We start from the raw sequence: 17,061 nt of genomic DNA, 5'->3' as shown, positions 1-17,061 counted from the left end.
GGTCAATTCAGTTCAGTTTATTCAGTTCAGTTGATCAACAGTTTGCAGTTTAACCATCAGTTTTCAACCAAACTGACAGCACTATATATAGTAGTGTAAGACTATGTTTAATTTACCTTATTTTTATTGATCCAAATTTTATCTGATATGTTTGAACTTATTTTTTCTGACCCGCTTTTATGAAGATTTCTGATCGGAGGTAATTTGCTCTAGTCTGAATTTATATCTTATAAAACATATTATTACTAATATTATTATTACTTTGTGTTTCATCAATAGTATTACTATTACTGTCATTTTATTACTATGATCAAATAATAATAATAATTATTATTATTTGTTTTTTATGAAAAGAACACATTAGTATTTGAACATACAATTAAAAATAAAATAAAATACATATATTTTAGGTAAAAAAAATATTGTTCATGGTAAACAAAATATATTGTTCATGTCTATGGTCCGTTTATAATAAGAATTTAGGTAGTAATGAAAAGAACATATAATAATAAAAAAAAGAACATATATTGAAAGAGATACAAAATCTATTTAAAGAACACATTCTAAAAATAAAAGATAGATGTGTTACTTATATATTGATAACATGTTTGGATCTAACTAACAACATGTTTCCCCTAAAAAAAACTAACAACATGTTCTTTGTTATATTAATAAATTATTTATTTTTATTTATAAATAAACCTATAAATAAATATAATCATATGATCTTGAATAAAATTGTAAAATATTCTTATTATATCGTTGTCTTGTTCTATATAATTTTTTTTTTACAGATAAGTAGAAATCCCTTGTAGGAAAAATTTTGAACGTGATGCCAACACCATTAGGTAATCCCATGCTACTCATGTTTTATAAGTATAAACTAGTAACATATACTTTATATTATTCTGCCAAAATTGTTAAAAAATAAACTTCATATACTATTGTCATGTTTATTACATGTACAACATCAAAAAGAACATCGTATATCAAAATTGTTAATTAGAACAAATATAAAAAGAACACATACAAATGCCAAAAGAAATTCTTTTTCTTGAACACAAATAGCTTCAAATAGTGATATCATTGACATTCATAATAATAGAAATGACATTAATAATAATTACCAAAATTAGTAATTAATAAATACAACAACGATAATAAAAATAATATTTTTGAACAAATGTACTAGTATATAGAAATATTAATAGTAATAATAATAATAATAATGATAATAATAATAATAATAATAATAATAATAATAATAATAATAATAATAATAATAATAATAATAATAATAATAAATAATAATAACAATAACAATAACAATAACAATAACAATAAACAATAACAATAACAATAAAAATACAATACAATAACAATAACAATAACATAACAATTAACAATAACAATAACAATAACAATAAACAATAACAATAACAATAACAAAAACAATAACAATAACAATAACAATAACAATAACAATAACAATAACAATAACAATAACAATAACAATAACAATAACAATAACAATAACAATAACAATAACAATAACAATAACATAACAATAACAACAACAACAACAACAACAACAACAAACAACAACAACAAAAACAACAACAACAATAATAATAATAATAATAATAATAATAATAATAATAATAATAATAATAATAATAATAATAATAATAATAATAATAATAATAATAATAATAATAATAATAATAATAATAATAATAGCATTAGTAATACTAATAATCATAAAAGTCATCATAATAACAACAATAATAATAAGTTTTAAAATATAAGCATAATCAGAACTTATCTGATCTGATCAGAACTTATTTTTTTGATCTGATTTGAACTTATTTTTTCTGATCTGATCTGATCTGAAATAAGTAAAACTAAGTTGAACTGAACATAGTTGTGTAAGCACATATGGTATTTGATAAGAGGTTTTTAGTATGTCGTTAATGTACCAAAAATAGTATTTCAAATAATATTTATAAAACCTAACAAGCAATTACTAAGAACGTAGTAAAGGCAAGTCAAAGGTCGATCCATTGGGGAAATGGGATTAATTAAAGTCTATCGAGTCTAAATTACTTAATTGAAGGATTTTTTTTTGGAGGGGGGGTTTAAAAGATTCGGTAACAACTGCTACTAGCTAATATCAAGAACTAGCAAATAACACGAGTTAAAATATCAAATTGGAAGACACTAGAGTTAAGGTTATTACTATGATTAAGAGTGGACAATGATCATTAATGCGAAACAAAGGAGACGATTATGCAAGGTTTAGTTTTCCTCTAGAATACTGGAGTCCTATCTCGAATGGTCCTCAAGAATAATCACTTAATCATCAACTAAATCCACTCTGGAATGGTCTTTAGTCAATTGATTAATAGATTCGATAAGGCCTCGGGTTATACATCGCAGAGAACCTTAAACAATACGAACGACCTCATCCAGCTGAGGAAGATGAAGAGGTTTTGATCGGTAATGAACCCGGTCGGACAGTGAGGGTGCGCAAAGCTATGGACCCGCAGACAAAAACGCAAGTTGTCCAAGTGCTCAAAGAGTTCCAGGACGTGTTCACCTATGAGGCTTCAGAAATGCACGGACTCGACCCCAAGATCATGTGCCACGAGGTGAACATCAAAGAGGGGTTCAAGCCGGTCAAGCAAAAGCTGAGGCATCAGGGTCCTGAAAGAAGTAAAGTTACAACAGCTGAAGTCAAGAAACTAATTGAAGCAGGATTCATAAAAGAATGCTAGTACTCGGAATGGTTGGCCAATGTTGTGCTGGTCAAGAAACCAAGTGGAGCGTGGCGCATGTGTGTGGATTTCACAGACCTGAACAAGGCCTGTCCAAAAGACAATCACCCTTGCCCAAAATCGATAGGCTGGTCGACTCTACAGCTGGTCACGCCCTCCTAAGCTTTATGGATGCAAACGTCGGGTACCATCAAATACCTATGGCCGAACATGATAGAGTACACACCGCCTTCATCATACCTCAAGGGGTTTACTGCTACAAAATGATGTCGTTCGGCTTAAAAAATGTGGGAGCCACTTATCAGCGGATTGTCAATAAAATCTTCAGTGGTCAGTTGGGTTGGAACATCGAGGTGTACGTCGACGACATGATAGTCAAAAGCAAGGCCCACTCTGATCACTCTTCAGACCTTAGAGAGACGCTGAGCACACTGAGAAAATACCGCATGATGTTGAACCCGAAGTAATGTTTGTCTGGGGTGAAAGGGGGAAAGTGCCTTAGTTTTCCGGTAGACGAAAAAGGCATTGAAGCAAATCCTGACAAAATCAAGGCAGTGCTGGAAATGAAATCCCCTTGGAACGTTCGGGAAGTGCAATGCCTAACCGGTTGTCTAGCTGCACTCGGACGTTTCCTATCGCGGTCAGCCGATAAGAGCTTATTTTCTTCAAAGCTCTCAAAAGAAAAGAATTCACTTGGGACAAAGAAGCCGAACAGGCCTTCGCCTCCCTCAAAGAGCACCTCTTAGCTCTCCCAAAACTCATGTCCCTCTTGTCGGGGGAAACGCTGTTTATATACCTGACATTCTCGGATTATGCGCTCAGTGTAGTACTAGTGGCCGAGAGGGAAGGTTAACAACACCCAATCTACTTCATTAGCCATGCTTTCCAAGGAGCAGAGGCAAAATATAGCGAAATGGAGAAGATCGTCTTCGCTCTCGTCATGGCTAGTCGAAAGCTCAAGCCATACTTTCAGGCACACCAGATCAAGGGCATCACCGGACAGCCTCTCAGAAAAATGATAGAAAGCAGAAATCACTCTAGTCGGATGACAGATTGGGTCGACCAGCTCGCTGACTTTGGCTTAGAGTATGAACCCAGATGGGCAATAAAAGCCCAGGCCTTGGCAGATTTTATAGCTGGATGTACGACTCGGCCCCCGGTCGGCCAAATGGAGGAATGGGAATTGTTTGTGGATGGTTCCTCCACCAAGTCAGGGTGTGGAGCCGGACTGGTGTTCAAACCCCCGGTTAGAGACAAGATGGAATACGCCATCAAGTTTGAGTTCCTAGGGTCCAACAACAAAGCCGAGTACGAGGCTCTCACCTTGGGCTTTCAGCTCTGCCTTTTGGCTAGAGCAACAACAGTCAATGCTAAGTCTGACTCACAGCTTATAGTGGGTCAAGTCTTAGGCGAATATGAGGCCAAAGAAGACAATATGCGGATGTATCTAGGCAAGACCCAAGAGATCATCAAGAAGCAATCCCACTTCCATATCAGCTACATACCGCGGTCGGAAAATCAGTAAGCTGACGCCTTCGCCCGTATGGCCAACTCAGCAAAGGGGTCTGCCCCTCGGTCGATAATGTGGGAAGTGCTCCACTAGCCTTGCTTGCATAAATGTAAAAGAGCAATTATCTCTGAACCGAACCGACACCTGGATGGAGGCGGTGGTCAGATATCTGAGAGATGGAGTACTCCTAGAGTATCCCAAAGAAGTCGAAAGATCAAGCACAAGTCAGGATGGATCCTATGACACGAAGAGTAGCTCTACAAGAAATCATACACGCATCCACTCTTGAAGTGCGTAACTCCCGAAAAGGGAGATTACATCCTAAGGGAAATCCATCAAGGGGCATGTGGCAGCCACCAAGGTGGAAGAACCATAGTGGAAAAGCCCTAAGGGCGGGATACTACTAGCCCATGCTCAAAGCTGATGCTCAGGAATTGGTGAAGAGATGTCCCTCTTGTCAGATCCATTCGGACATCCCAAGGGCACCAGCTACTCCCCTCACTACAATACAAGCAGTTCTTCCATTTGATAAGTGGGACATAGACCTACTCGGTCCCCTTCCCCCAGCTTCCGGTCCGCCCAAGTTCTTGATAGTGGCCATAGACTACTTCACCAAGTGTACTAAAGCCGAACCACTAGCAACAATAACTAACAAACAGGTTCAAGCCTTCATATGGAAGAACATCATCACCAGATTCAGGGTACCCAGAGCCTTAGTATCCAACAACGGCAGACAATTCAACAACGGCCCCACTCGAGACTACTGCGCACGCTTCAGCATACTGACCAAGTTCACGGTTGTCTCCCGACTCCAAACCAATAGCCAAGCAGAGTCAGCCAACAAGATAGTGCTCAAGGGGATCAAGAAATCCTTAGAAGCGGCAAAAGAGGCTTCGTTGGATGATCTACCAGGAGTACTCACTAGTAGAATAATTGTTCATTGCTGCGGTGGTATTGTTGCGGTTTTACCCATACGCAGCAATAAATCACGTGAAAAAAGGGAAAAATTGAAAATCAACGAATCATCACTTGTGCCACGAATTATGCCACTGGAAATCAAAATTCGTGGCATAATTGCATATAGCCACGGGAAAAATAAATAGTAAGAAAGAATCTAAAGAAGAAGAAAAATTTATGCCATGGGTAAATAATTTCCCGTGGCAAATATCAAAGTTATGCCACGGGTAGATATTTTTTTGTGGCAAACTTTAAACTTCAGCCAAGAGTAAGAAATTTTTCGTGGCAAACATACATCTATGCCACGATTTTTGCCACATTACAAATTTTCGTGGCTAAATCTATTTTGGCCACTGTAAAATAGAATATAGTAGCTTATAATTTCATGGCAATAAATATACCTTGTTATTCTATATAAAAGTATATTAAACATAATACATATTAAAAGTAGGGTATATGTGGTCCATTTTTGTTAAAATACTTTAACATTTTTTATAGAACTGTTGAGTTTTTTTTTCGAAAAAAAAGTGTTTAACAACCAACTAGGAACACATAAATTGATAAATCTATCTATAAATAATGCCTTTTAAGTAAATAAATTTGTTGTAAATTTATTAACTTATTTATTCTTCTTTATATTTATTTTCAAATTAACTTATTAAACACACATATTTAAGCATATTTGGTTCAGTATTTGTTTCTTACTTAAACGTAAAATTTAGATCAAATTTTTTTTTCTAATTTCCAAAATATTGGCGCTAATCATGTGCTTATGGCGGTAGAAGGAATTTTGGCATTCTAAACCTACTCTGTAACACCCCGTATTTTTATAACCGTTAAATAATTATCTGTATTAATTTATTTAATGAAAATGATTACAGATTTCTTTTATTAAAAATATATTTTTTTTTACTAACTTTGACTTTACCTTTGAAGTGGTTAAAAAAAAACTGATTACTAGATTTACTAGGTTTACTATCTAATTAGAGTTGAAGACGTGAAAAAAAAGGAAAAAAAAAGAAGAAAAGAATACAAATACCCAAAACCCACAGTATCATCATCACTCATCACGTCATTTTTTTCCTCTGCAAAACTCCATCTTCTTATTCTATATTTCACATTCTTTTTCTATTTTATTTCTTCCTCCTTTAACTCTTCCTTCAACCATTATCACACATCCATTGATACATCATCTCCACCTTCATCATCTCTAGTTCGTTAGTTTTAAAAGATAGGAAATTTTTGGGTTATTGGACTCGCGGTTTTCGGATCAAGAGGTCGAGACTGTTGGGTCTTTATAGTGTAATCTCACTTTTATTACTTTTCCTAATCAAGTAAGTTCTAATCTTAATTTCAATTTCGTACTTGGTTGATTATATAAATTTGGGGGTTTTGTAAATTAGGGTTCATAACAAAATCGAATTGGGGAAAATTCCTACTATGTGAAATTTGTATAATTAGTTTGTGATTCATGTTTAATTCGAGTTGATAACATGCTTTCGATTTTAGATTTCAATGTTTATTACCTTCAAAACTTAATCTAAATTATTAGTCATATGTTATAGTTGTTTGATAAATAAAAGAGGGTTTTGTTAGTTTTGCTCAGAATTCTGATTATAATTGGTAGTTACTTGATAAATAAAAGATGTTATTGTTGTTTAATCTGAACCTTAGTTTGATTAGGCAAGGTATTGATAATTAGTTTTCTAGTTTGTTGGTTGATTAGTAGGTTGACTTAGTAGTACAATCATGTGGTTGTTTACTGTGTTCTAGTTATCAATTTTTATGCTTATATCATTATTGTTTATATGCAATCTGAAATTTGTGTAAATAAAAGTTGGCATTACATGTTCTTGTATGGAAGTTCACCTTTCGTTAACAAGTAGTTTGTTAGTAATGGTTAGCGGTTGTATGACTATTGACATCATTAGAATAAAATAAGTCAATTTCATATATAGCATTTATATCATTTTTACTTGACAAAATTTATTTCTTAGTGAAATTATTTATGAGGTTATGAATTATGAGGCAGGACTGAACTTTAAGGCATGAACATGGAGTTTCTCTTTGGTTCTTAAAGTACATTGACTGTTGGTATAAGTTTCACTAACATGACTCACAATAAGAATCCGCGCTTTTAGCATCTGAATTTACCGTCCGGAACCATCAGACGCAAATTAGCGTCCGTTTTTGTAAAATTAGCATCCATTTTTGGACGGACGCTAATTAGCGTCCGTTTTTTAAAATTTAGCATCCGTCTTTGAAGCGGACGCTAATTAGCGTCCGTTGATCAAGTTTACCGTCTAACTTGACGGACGGTATTCAATAGTCATAAAGAAAAACACGACCCACCTTATTTCCAACACTATCTCTATCTGTCCTTATTCTCTCAGCTCACATCACAACCGCCCTCTTTCTTCGTCTTCTTTCTCGTTCTTCTTTTCTTCTTCCTTTCTATTTGAAGGAGGTTCGATCACCGTCGACGGTTCGAAGGAGGTTTGAAGGAGGTTTGATCGATTTCTGAGCCAATCACCGTTAGGGTTAGTGATTTTTTTGGGTTTTTATGTGGATTGTTTCAGATCTAGTTTTTTTGTTGATTTCTCAATTCTCCTTCAAAACCCCATATTTATCTTCTCTTTTTTTTCGATTTTTATTTTCGAATCCTTTTTTCGTATGTTTTTTTCGTTTTCTCGATTTTTATTTATCCTCTCTTTTTCGATTTTTGTTTCAGATCTGGTTTTTTCTTGATTTTTTCGTCGGGTTTTTGTGCTATGATTTTGTGTTGAATTTTTAATCTGGTGGACTATCTGGTGTTTTGATATGTTTTGAATTTCCGATTTTTATTAATTCTGGGTAATGATTGTCCTGTTTCTGGTGTGTTTTATTTATTTATGATTGCTGATTTTATCCTGAGTTCAGAAGTGTAAATAGGAGTGTGACAATATGATCCCTTAAATTAAGTTATTAGGCAATGGTTGGTTTAATTTTTTGATTGCAGTTGTTGGTGTTTCCAGGTAGTAATTGATAATTTAGGTTCCCAAAATGTGCGGTTTTTGCTGAATGTAGGATTGTTTTGGCTTTATCATATAACTCGTGATTCGACATTCGTGATTAATGATTTTAAGGACTAAAATTCACTGTTATTGTGCAGCATTCCATTTCTAAGAGCTGCTGCAAGTATTGGTGGAATGTTCAGTTTATCTGAATTTTTAGCAGTTATTAAATTTTTAGCTAATCTTTGAATTGGTCCTCCCTTCATGTTTCGATCTTTTTGCAATATGGTGCATTGTTTTTGTCTTAGTAATATTGACATATTTGCTGCTTAAGCTTTGAACATATTATCTCACAAAGCATGTTTTGGCTTTATCATATAACTCGTGGTTCGACATTCGTGATTAATGATTTTAAGGACTAAAATTCACTGTTATTGTGCAGCATTCCATTTCTAAGAGCTGCTGCAAGTATTGGTGGAATGTTCAGTTTATCTGAATTTTTAGCAGTTATTAAATTTTTAGCTAATCTTTGAATTGGTCCTCCCTTCATGTTTCGATCTTTTTGCAATATGGTGCATTGTTTTTGTCTTAGTAATATTGACATATTTGCTGCTTAAGCTTTGAACATATTATCTCACAAACCATACTACGCTGAAAATTTTTGAGGCAAATGGCTACACTAGTACTCCATGGATAAGTGTTGTTATGTGGTATTAATAATAGTGTTGTATTTGTATATGTGTTGTGGTGGTTGCCAGGTTGTCTTCCTAGTATTCTAATTTTGTTAAGGTCGAGTTTCTAGTTAGTTGTTGTGGTAGCAGGAATAGATGAGGTATAATTGTAGATAATAACGGCGTCAAGGTGTGGGTACATTTTGACCAAGCTATGCCCTTTATAGCTGAATTATGTTAAGTATAGTCAAGAGACTTATACGATACTATTATTATATTGTAGATTGCGGGTTCGTAGAGGAACCTTTTTTACTTGAGATTGAGATTTGCTAGCTTTGATTGCTGATAAGGTAAGATTTCTTACTGTGCTTGTACAGATGAGTTGAGAAACTGTTTTATAATGTTTGGAAATTTATTTTTACAATGAGATTGTTTTATGAAGTTTATACGTTGAGATTTAAATGGTTCTCGATATTTATATTGAAAGAGTTTATGAGATTATTCATGAGATTTATATTAAAAGGAGAATGTTCCTCAATATTACCAAGTTGAGATTTTGAAAGGAGGAAGTTCCTCACCCTTACGAGGGTTTATAGAGTTTTATTGTGGGGTTGCCGGTAAGCGGTATTCTCCGAGTTTGGAAGTATGTTGAGTTGACAGTGTCTCAACAATATATTTTAGTAGTTGGGTGTATGTTGATCAATACACTTGCCATTAGTCTTCCTTCTTGGTTCGTTATCAAGTTAGGGGTATGCATACTAGGGACTTTGGTGTTTACTTTGTCTAGTGAGCCTAGCTAGCTCATTGGATTTTTATATACTTCCTACTCACAGATTACGAAAGGTTATATTTGAAAGTTTTACAGAATAGTTCAGAAAGAAAAAGATCGTTTGAGTTATTAGAAAGTTAATTATATATATAATCTGTACTCCTTTTAAATGAATTTGTAAGATATTCCTATATATCTTACCTGCACATTGAATAGTTTTGTTTTATTACAGTATTAAATCTTGCTCAGCCTTTGGCTGATATTACAGCGTTTAATGTGCAGGGACTTGAAGATAGTTAGCTCCAGTTGGGTTAAAGAGTGCGTTGGATCCCTTTTGATTTAATAGGACTTTAAAAAGACTTCCGCTGTTATTTATTTGACTATAAGATTTATGTTCTGGTTTGTAATAATTATTTTACATTCTATTTAGTTGGTCTGTAATAATTAGTTAAAACTTTTGGTTATTGTTTTAGTTAGAACCATTAGCCTTACGATTATTATTAATAATTATCGCGCCGTAGCACCTTTGGATTTCCGAATTTATTTTTATTAAGTTGATTTTAGAAGTATTGGAAATTCAGGGTTGTTACATACTCGGTTGAGGCTGAGTTATTCCTCCCACTTTTATCTAACTCTATTCCTCTTACCTTCAAAAACTGCCATTAATTCTCACACCATCACACAGATTCCACCACTATAATTCATGCATGAAATTTGACGATCGGCTTCTCCCTCACACCGTCGTTGGTAAGATTGCAATTCAATCGGTTGGTTTTTATGAATTTGTATGTTTGCAATTCAACCATTGTAACGCAATTCAACCTCGTCATCAGTCTAACGGTTTGTTTTTATGAATTTGTATGTTTGCAATTCAACAACCATTGTAACGCAATTCACCTGTCATCAATCTAACGCAATTCAACCTCGTCATCAGTCTAACGCAATTCACCGGTCCTTCATCTTGTAGAATTGCGCGTTTGAACTGGTAATTCTTCATTCCTCTGTTTATTCATGGTGTATATAAAATATTTCATGGACCTGTACATTACACAACAATATTCTTTATTCATTCCTTGCGTTTGAACTGTTTTGATAATTTTAGGGATTTATGTGTGCAATTTTCGATTTTAGTCGTTTTGTGTTGTATATAAAATATTCGATAATATCCCGATTTTGCTTTCTGGAGTTAATTTTATGGTATTTTAGAATTGAACGTTCTATGTGTGAACCGTGAACTTTTACTATTGCGGGCACTTGATATGAAAAACAGCTTTGACAAGCACCTTGGGAGTGATTATTAGAAAACGATAATATTATCTTTTCGGATCCTTATGATTCATAGATTGAGAGCATAGGTTTGCCTGAATTTTGTATACTTAGGAAAAGAGCTGTACATTGATTTGTTTTGGATATTTTTCTTGTTTTTTGTCATATTTTTTTGGGGATTATGGATTATGGAAAATATGTAGGAAACAGATCTATGGCATGGCTGGTTGAGTAAATTTCACCTAGGTGTTGAGATTTAAAGTTGAGTGAAATCCCTCATTCCAATTTGAGCTTCAAACTGGCTGGTTGTAGTAGAGAGTATAGAAGTGCAGGCTTTTGAGTAAAATCCCTCATTCCAATTTGAGCTTCAAATTTCACCTGGGTTGTTCAGGCTTTTAATTATAAGTATTATCCATTATTACCTATCTATGCATTCTTTTATTGAAAATAAATAGCACAAAAGCAAAAGGAGAAAAATAGGAAGGTAAAGGTGTGCCTCACCTACTGGATGCCCACATCTTCACCTTGCACATAGACTCTAGAAACCCTTTGCACCTCTCACCTTTAAGAATTAAGTTGAGGTTTTGCTTGAAGGATATTGATGCGAAACTTATTGAAATGAGATAGCACCTATTTGAATATATATATCCTGCCAATAGCAAGGTTTGGGAGGTCTAATTTTAGTAGTTTTACTTCAAAATTGTCCTGATTGGCAGAGACGGTTGGACATCCATTTAATGGAAGGGGGAGAAAAGAAAGAAACTATGAAGTTAATAGTTAAAGTAGGATTATACAAACATTTTTCCTCCCTCCCTCTTCCAATTTGAAGAGTATATGAGAAAATCTGAAATATTAGAAATTGGGAATTTGTTTACAACTTCTCAACTATAATTGTCAGACATGTATTAATGGAGGGACCACTGTTTAATTTGCGGGTAAGTAAGGAAGTTCCCTCTAATCCCAGACCTTGACCAGTGAGGTAATTATGTGAGCCCTTTTCTGATTTTTATTCTTTTTGGAAGGATTTTAATTTTTCCTAGTATTCAATTTACTTATATGTGTGATCTGTGAACTTTTACTATACTGTATATTGATACCAAAAACAGCTTTGAGCCATTTTACTATACTTTCCCAGTACTCTATTTTTTGTTGCTTCTTTGTTTCATGTAATTGATTGTCCTAATTTCAAACTTGAATTATATATATTAGTGTCATTTCTAATTATTAAATATTTTATATTGCGTATCATGTAGTAAGAAATCTTCTCAATCATGGATGATTCAGATGTGCAAAAGAAAAGATTACGTGGATGGATTTGAAAATAGATTTGATGATTTATATGTAAATGGAGTTAATGAGTTTCTTGACTATGCTTTCAATAATTTGGCCTTAAGTAGTGACATAGGAGAAGAGGATAAAAAGGTACCTTGCCCTTCTAATCGGTGCAACAATAGTCGATATAAAACAAGGGAAGAAATCTATAATGATTTGCTACTTAATGGCATTGTGCGAAGTTATGTTCGTTGGATTTATCATGGAGAATATAAACCCCCACTTAAGAGAAGTAGAAATGATTTAGGTGAAGGTAGTAGTGATGATATATTTAGGATGATCCATGAAAGATTTAGTACTGGAGTCTCGAATAATGATATAGATGACGATCTTGATGAAAAGCAACAATCAACTGAGGCCAGCCTTCCTAAGTACACTAAGGGTACGAAAGAGGCAAGGATCTTTGAAAATTTGATGAGAGATGCTCACAAACCTTATACCCTGGTTGTGACGAGTTCTCCAAATTGTCATTCATCTTGAAGTTATTTGAAATCAAATGCATGGACGGCATGACTAATAAAGCTTTTACTAGTATGCTTCAAATGTTCAGGAGTGCTTTACCCAAAGGTGCTGATGTGCCATCGAATTATTATGAAGCACGAAAGATGATAACTGATCTCGGCTTCAACTATGAAAAAATAGAAGCATGTGAACATGATTGCATGCTATTTTGGAAGGAGAACGCTGATTTAGAAAAATGTTCCATTTGTGGTACAAATCGCAATAGATCTTGTCAAAGTCTTACGCTATTCCCACTAAAACCAAGGTTGCAAAGGTTGTTCATGTCATCCAAAACATCAAATGACATGAGATGGCATTTTGATAAATGTGAAGATGATGGAGTCCTGAAGCACCCCGCCGACAGTGAGGCATGGAAGCATTTTGATAAAGAACATACTACGTTTGCTTCGGACTCTTGTAATGTAAGGTTGGGTTTAGCTAGTGATGGGTTCAATCCATTTGGTGGGCTTAGAAGTGACTATAGTATATGGCCTGTAGTTCTTGTTGTGTATAACTTGCCTCCATGGATGTGTATGAAACAGCCGTACAGTATACTATCTTTGTTGATTCCCGGAAAAAGTGGGCCAGGCAATAACATTGATGTGTACTTGCAACCATTAATTGAGGAGCTAAAGGAGTTGTGGGAAACGGGCGTTATTATGATGCTTCTCAGAATTCATATTTTCATATGCATGTTGCATTATTGTGGACTATCAACGATTTTCCAGCATATGCTAACTTGTCAGGATGGTCTACCAAGGGTTATAAGGCATGTCCTCGTTGTATGAATGAAACTAGCTCCATTAGATTACCAAATCAAGGATCATGTTGTTATATGGATACTCGTCGCTTTCTTCCAAGACCATAAATGGAGATTTAGTAAATCTTTTAATGGGAAAATAGAAACAAGGGGGCCTCCTAAAAAGACATCTGGAACTGATATTTTAACTCAAGTTAGGGACCTCGAAGACATGAAATTTGGAAAAAATGAAATTTCTCCAAAAAGAGATGATAACTGGAAGAAGAAAAGTATATTTTTTCAATTGCCTTATTGGAGTACCCTTTTGATTCGTCACAATCTTGATGTCATGCATATTGAAAAGAATGTCCTAGACAACATTCTTGGCACGTTACTAGATATTGAGGGGAAATCAAAAGATTCTTTAAAGGCTAGACACGATTTGAAGCGTGTGAAAATTATGAAGCATTTATCTCCGAAATTGAAAGATGGAAAGTGGCATATTCCTCCTGCATCTTACACTTTGTCTAAGGCTGAAAAGGAAAAGGTTTGTAAGGTCTTAGAGTCTATGAAGGTTCCAGATGGGTATTCTTCCAACATTTCAAAGTGCATAAATCTTGAAAAGCGAAAAATATGGGGTCTTAAAACCCATGATTGTCATGTGCTAATGGAACAACTATTGCCGCTTGCAATTCGGGGAGTGTCACAACCGAAAGTGTATGATGGAGCAACTATTGCCGCTTGGAAAACGATATTGAAAGTGATATTGTTATCACTCTATGTGAGATGGAAAGGATTTTCCTTCCCTCTTTTTTTACTGTCATAGTCCACTTGTGTGTTCACTTGGTTGAGGAAGCAAAAATTGGTGGACCAGTTCAATATCGTTGGATGTATCCAATTGAAAGGTAATACTTATATAATATTTTTTAATTCACTTGACTTTCCAAGTAATTAAACATTTTTTCTTAGACAACATTATTATTTTTTAGGCTTATGCGCAAATTTAAGTGCTATGTTCGAAACAAAAGTAGGCCAGCAGGTTCCATTGCTGAAGGCTACATTATTGAGGAATGTATGCTTTTTTGTTCAAAGTATCTACATGACATAGAAACAAGATTTACTCAACTTGAAAGGAATGCTGACGAAGATACTGACGATTATCAAGGTTTATCAATATTTGCACCATGTGGTACTCCTTTGGGGAAGGCCAAATGTAGATCTCTTTTAGAAGAAGAGTTGACTCAAGTCCAAGAATATGTAATAAAAAATTGTGAAGAGGCTCAAGGATACTTAAAGTATGATTTTTTTAATATATTTTTAAATATCTTCAAAAAAGTTAAAATCCTTTATTATTTATGACGAATGTTCTTTTTTTCCCGTAGGGAATATGAACAAGGGTCATTTGACAAAAATTTGATAGAATGGTTCCGTGAACGGGTATGTCAAAAGTTTGGTTTTTTTATTTTTTACCTTTGGATGATACTAGGTTGATGATTTTTTTTCTTCTTTTTTTTAAAGGTCATGGATTTACCTCAGGAAGGTGATGATCAAGTGGTAAAAGATTTACGAACATTGGCTTTAGGTCCTTTAAAAGGTGTTCAATGTTTCAATGGATGCATTGGAAATGGTTTTAGATTTCATACAAAGGATATAGAAAGAAAGAGGGTTAACCAAAATAGTACTGTTACCGTGAAAAGTATTGTTGGGGATAGGGAAGATGACTATTTTTGGAATCCTTACTGAAATACTTGAGGTACAATATTTGGATGGAAAACGTGTGATTTTGATTCGTTGCGATTGGTGGGATGTTCACAAGGTTGGTAGAGGAATCAAGGTTGACAAACATGGCTATGTTAGTGTCAATAGTCAACGCTTATTACCTACTAAAGAACCTTTTGTGCTTATGTCCCAAGCACAACAAGTGTTTTATGTCAATGATGAACTTGATCCCAATTGATTTATTGTCGTGAAGACCCAACCAAGGCATCACTACAATGTTTCAGAAAAGGAATTAATTGAACCAGGTGAGGATGCAGTACAACAAAATCAAGCGGGGACCTCTCATGTTACATTTGTGTCACCAACAGATGTGGAGGACACTGATGATCACATTGTTGGAATAAGAAATGATATTGGTAATATGATGGTAGATGCTACAGAGGAAAATCACCCTAAAGAATATGATGAGAATGAAGATGTTATTTTTTATGACGACGATGATGATCTCGAGGATGATAGTGAGAATGACACTGAAAGTGATGAGGATAGTGATGATGATATTGATTTATCATGATATGAATCTTTGTTTTTTGCCTTTTCTTTTATCCTTTGGATTGTTGAACTCAATTTGCATTGGTTGTTTAGTTTTTTTTCTCATTAGTAACTAATGTTTTGGGAGTAATAATTATATTGTTGTTATTACGTTTATTAATTGAAGTGTTAGTTTCTACTCATGAGTAATAATTATCTTAATGTTCTGCCTCTATACATGTGTTCTTCACTATACATCTGTATATCTTTGTAGGAGTTAAAAATAGAATACGTCTTGTTTATTTGATATAAATTTGCTAAATTATGGCAACATGTATGTGTTGCCTTCGACATTTAATAATTATGTAATACAATAATAAATTCATTTTGGGTATTTTTAAACAGCTTTCAAATGGCTAAAGGCAGAGGAAACACAAGTTCAAAGGAGGTGTCTGATTACGAAAAACAACGATTGATGACAATTCAAGCTAATAAAGAGAAAATGCAATCCTTGGGCATAAAACATCTCGCGTCATCTTTGGCAAGCTTGGTTGAAAATACGAAGGAGAATAAAAGCAACAAGAAACGAAAAGCTACCCAAGAAGATGATGACTTTGTCCCTGAAGATGAGGATATTCGTCATGATGAATATGCAGATAAGGAATGTGAAACAGAGGCCCGACTGCCAATTTCAACAAGGGTATTTACTTATACATTGCATGATATTTTTTAATAATGAGTTAGTAGTTTTTGTTATTCGTTAATGAATTTGTATTCATTGCAGGCTAATACTAAGAAGGCAAAAGGACACGAAAGAAGTAGTTTTATTCCACCAAGGTCAATTGCCAAGTTTCTTAAAATGAATAAGAGGCAGCAAGAAGCCTTAATGGGAAACGATGAATTGGAATCAGTTTCAAAAGCCTTAGAGATTGTAAAAAAAGTTCCATCTATTTGCTTTTTGTTTATTTCAATATATTTTAATATAGCACAACAATTAGTACTTTTGTTATAATATAGTTGCATTGAGCTATTTTTTTTTGGTGTATTTTGATTCTTGTCCTAAGTTAAATAATTTTTTACTCCAAATTTATATGCAGCCATTGGAAGCAGTCATCAATTGAATAACATTGAAGGCAATGATGGTATTATTCCCTTCAAGCTTCTATATTTGCGACTCAATTAGTTAATGTCAACCATTTGAATCTTTTATTTTTTTTGTCCATTTTTAATGTAGATATGCCGGGTCAAGAATTGAGTGGAAACCATAAAGATGTTGAAATAGAGACAGGTAAAAGA

General features: G+C 34.1%; 1 long non-coding RNA gene across 1 annotated transcript; it reads left to right on the top strand.

Annotated features, from left to right (window-relative positions):
* The first annotated feature begins 5,825 nt into the window (after window positions 1–5,825).
* On the top strand, window positions 5,826–16,440 carry LOC125496011 (uncharacterized). The gene is made up of 3 exons (XR_008968771.1): window positions 5,826–6,578; window positions 9,960–10,662; window positions 16,171–16,440. It is a non-coding gene; the product is annotated as an uncharacterized LOC125496011 (long non-coding RNA).
* Window positions 16,441–17,061: the final 621 nt, after the last annotated feature.

Source organism: Beta vulgaris, chromosome 3 (genome assembly GCF_026745355.1).
Source record: "Beta vulgaris subsp. vulgaris cultivar EL10 chromosome 3, EL10.2, whole genome shotgun sequence".
Classification (NCBI taxonomy): domain Eukaryota; kingdom Viridiplantae; phylum Streptophyta; class Magnoliopsida; order Caryophyllales; family Amaranthaceae; genus Beta; species Beta vulgaris.
This window is presented reverse-complemented; position numbering and strand designations above follow the sequence as displayed.